The 3,605-nt window shown below is 49.2% G+C and overlaps 1 long non-coding RNA gene and 2 other non-coding genes across 3 annotated transcripts in view; all 3 read right to left on the minus strand.

The window, feature by feature from the left end:
- LOC123522670 overlaps positions 1-3,019 on the minus strand; it is a 31,483-nt gene extending 28,464 nt beyond the window's left edge. Inside the window, exon 1 of the long non-coding RNA XR_006680905.1 lies at positions 2,989-3,019. This is a non-coding gene — a long non-coding RNA (uncharacterized LOC123522670). The remainder of the gene's footprint in view (positions 1-2,988) is intronic.
- Positions 151-357, minus strand: LOC115872840. The gene has a single exon (XR_004048073.1). It is a non-coding gene; the product is annotated as a small nucleolar RNA SNORA73 family (small nucleolar RNA).
- On the minus strand, positions 2,212-2,417 carry LOC115872843. Its single transcript, XR_004048076.1, has one exon. It is a non-coding gene; the product is annotated as a small nucleolar RNA SNORA73 family (small nucleolar RNA).
- Positions 3,020-3,605: the final 586 nt, after the last annotated feature.

Raw genomic sequence — 3,605 nt, forward strand, 5'->3', positions numbered from 1 at the left:
TGTGCAAAAATAAAAAAAAGGGCGGGGGGCAGGAGGAAGTCCTGTCCAAAAGGTAAGACAGATTCCTCTCCTAAATGAAGCCATAAAAATATATATAGGTTTAAACTCCTGCTAAAGCTTCTTCAATGAAAAAAATATAACACGTATTAGACATGTTTCCTGCATGGTTTGTCTCCTCAGTCATTGTCCACAGGACTCTGAGAAGCTGTAGGAATATGCAGGCGCAGGCTCCAGGCCCGGCTTGATCTCCAACGTTGTGGGAAAGGACTGTACATCACGGGGCACTGAGCCCTGTGCTCCTCCATGCCACCTGGACAGAGCCCGGGGAGAGTGACCTCCCGGGAGTATCCACGTTGGAATGACACTAGTCACTGCAAACAAATTCATTCAAAGGTAATACTGCTAGACAACACTCTCACCCTTTAAAACATTCCCAAGGACTTTCAGTTTACTCACCTCAGAGTACAGGTGTAGACTTGAGATTGTTCTGTGAAAAAAGTTAAGTGCACTGAGGTTAGTAATTGTTTTAACTAGTCCAAAACTACATTGCATGATTGCCATTGTTCTATATGGCTTATCTACTAAATTTCCTCATTTAAAAATTCTCCATACATCTCTCCCTCAGGTGGTGAGAATGCAGAGGTGAAAATCTTAGCACTGTTTTACCGAGTTGAGTAAAAACCATTCATCACAGAGTAGGAAAATACATCTAAGAAATTGTCAACATGCTTACAAAAATATCATAAAACACATGACCCGGCTTATATCAAACTCAGAAACAGTAATCAATGCTCAATAGAATTAAAATAATCTTATAACCTGCATTTATCAAGTAACGCAGAAGCACAGTGTTCTGAATCACAGGACTCAATGTAGAGTGTGTGTAAGAACTTCCCATGTAAGGTTAATAGTTGTGGTATCGTGGCTTATCAGATATGGCTCTTCTAGGCATAGTCTTTCTAACTCCCACCCAAAAAATGGGAGGGGTCAAGTAGATTGGTGTATTTTTCTTTTTCCTGATGAGTATGGGTAAAAGAAGGTGAGGAAGGATGCTGATATGATTCATTTGTTAATGTTAACTGTGATTGTAAAGACTTAAAACTCTAACTTGGGGTTTGGTCAATTTTGCCATTAAGTTGGTATGAAAAGACCCACCTTAGAATTAGAAAGTGGGGAATAGTTTACTACCATTCAGAAAGGCCAGGGATGGAGCTGATCTTTTGTACCCCAGACTGCTGCTTCTTGAGCCTCCTTGACTTAGGAGTCAGAGCTGTGACAGAAGAGAAGTGGCAATAGCAGAATCAAGAGCCAGAACACTGGACACAAAGCCCACCTGGCTAGCAAAACTGAGTACCTTCAACTAAGAGGCCTCCTGACACTTAACTGGGGGAGCTAAATTTGATGATCTGGGAAACTAAAGTTGAGTGCCTCTGGGCTGATGTTTATGGCAGAGTGGTGTGCCCCTTGGGTTTTTAATCAGCAATACCAACAGTTTTGTAGCATGGCTGAGCAGGGCAGAGGTTAAGGGGTCGTGTGGCTGCACCAGAGGAGGTATACCTACAAGCATGGCTGAGCCGAGGCTGTCCTGACCAAGTCAGTGTCATGAGCATTTCTGATCCCAAACTGCAGTTTGTTACCTTCCCTAATAATCATTATAATCTTGACCCTATTATCTGTGAGTTGTGTGTGGACATTGTGAAGAATTATCAAATGCAACAGGGTGTAGAGAGTATTCGGGAAGGATGGTTGGTTTCCACATTGCTAGAAAAAGCTGAAATGGTTGGTTTCCACATTGCTAGAAAAAGCTGAAGAGTAGAGGTACCATATATACTTGAGTATACGCCGACCCAAATATCAGCCGAGGCACCTCATTTTACCAGAAAAAACCTTCATTAAAAATATGCTGGAAAAAACTAGGTGTATACACGAGTATATACGGTATGCTTGACCTTCATGTCACAGGAATCAGCCTTAGGCCGATGAGTTTGATTTTCCTACTCCCTTGTGAAGTCAGAGCACTCCAGTCAACTCACCCACACTATTCTGACAACAGCCCTCTCTGGTGAGAACTTACTGAAGCATCCTGATATCCCACAAGAGCCAGAGCACACTCACCTTAAACTCGGGCATTCAGATTACTGAACGTTCTACAAAAAACATTAAAGAAGAAAGCAAGTCTAACTCATCATGGAAGAGAACCTAGACTCAGAGGGCTGTGTCCTGCATGGTTTGTCTCCTCAGTCATTGTCCACGGGACTCTGAGAAGCTGTAGGAATATGCAGGCGCAGGCTCCAGGCCGGCTTGATCTCCGACGTTGTGGAAAAGGCCTGTACATCACGGGGCGCCGAGCCCTGTGCTCCTCCATGCCACCTGGACAGAGCCCGGGGAGAGTGACCTCCCGGGAGCATCCACGTCGGGGTGCTCACTGCCGCACCGCTTTAATTCACAGGCGACCGTAGGAAGCAACAACTTGAGCTAGACGGTAGCAATTTCCCCGGGGAGGTCTGGAAAGCTTTAAGAGAGTGTGCACCAAATCCGGGTTTCCGACTTGAGGACCCTGCGTTTTGGGAACTTTCAATGAGCTCCCAGCCAACCACGGGCTCACGGACACTCGTGCGAGGTCTCGGTGAAGGAGCAGCGTCCTTGTTACCCCGATCACAAAGCTCCGGCTTAGGAGCAGCAGCCAGGGGGGTCTCCAGGCCACGGGGAGCCCTAAACACCGGGGGAGGTCGGGAAGGAGGTCGCTTGCGCCTCGGCTGCGCAGGCAGGGCGCCCAGAAGCAACGAGGAACGTGGCAGCCGCGGCTTCGCGCGCCGCGACCAGCGCCCGGCGGGCTGAGCGGCCCCGGGAGGCCCGAGCCCAGCGCGGCCCGGGCGCGACGACGCGCGTCCTCGGCGGAGCTGCCGCCGAAGGGCAGCCTCGCGGCCAAGGCCGGTGCCGGCAGGACGGGGCCCTGGAGGTGGGAGGACGCGCCGCCCAGACACTCACCGAGGCTCGCCTTCCCCTCAGAGCCGCCGGAAGATAAAGAATCCCAGGTACCCCACCCAAAGGGCGCGGTGGTTAAGGAATGCCTATTGCGCCTGCGCGGTAACCTGCGCGGGGGAAGGACCCAGAAACCGCGAAGGGTGCCGGGAATGGACGGCAGGTTAGGCTCCGCCCCCCGCCCGCTCGGAGCCCCCTGGCGGCCGAGCTGTGCCCGGCAGCAGTGCAGAGCCGGGCGACAAGGAAGGACAGAGCCTGGGTTTTGTGGTCGGTCTCCGCACCCTGGGCCACTCTGGACATCTCCTTCTGCGCATTCAGTTCACCAATGTGGCGTTTATGCCTTTAGGTAAACTTCCCCCAAATACTTCGGTATATTAAGTATGCAAAATAGAAAAAAAAGCTATCTTGAGAAAGGTAAACTGTCTGAAGAGGGGTGAATCTGCTTTGTTACAGGTAAAAACATCTGATACACACTAGATAAATCAGAAGTGCTCGTAGACGAACTGGCTAAAGTCAAAAGAAAAACCGAATATAAAGCAAGAGGCAAGTCTAGAGTCCTTAAGATATGTATGATATGTGAAATGTTGCAAATAGGGCACCAGGTGGTCTCTGACGAATGTAGC

This window comes from Echinops telfairi, unplaced genomic scaffold, assembly GCF_000313985.2.
Source record: "Echinops telfairi isolate 266 unplaced genomic scaffold, ASM31398v2 ScPeMD7_7457;HRSCAF=8495, whole genome shotgun sequence".
Taxonomy (NCBI): Eukaryota; Metazoa; Chordata; class Mammalia; order Afrosoricida; family Tenrecidae; genus Echinops; species Echinops telfairi.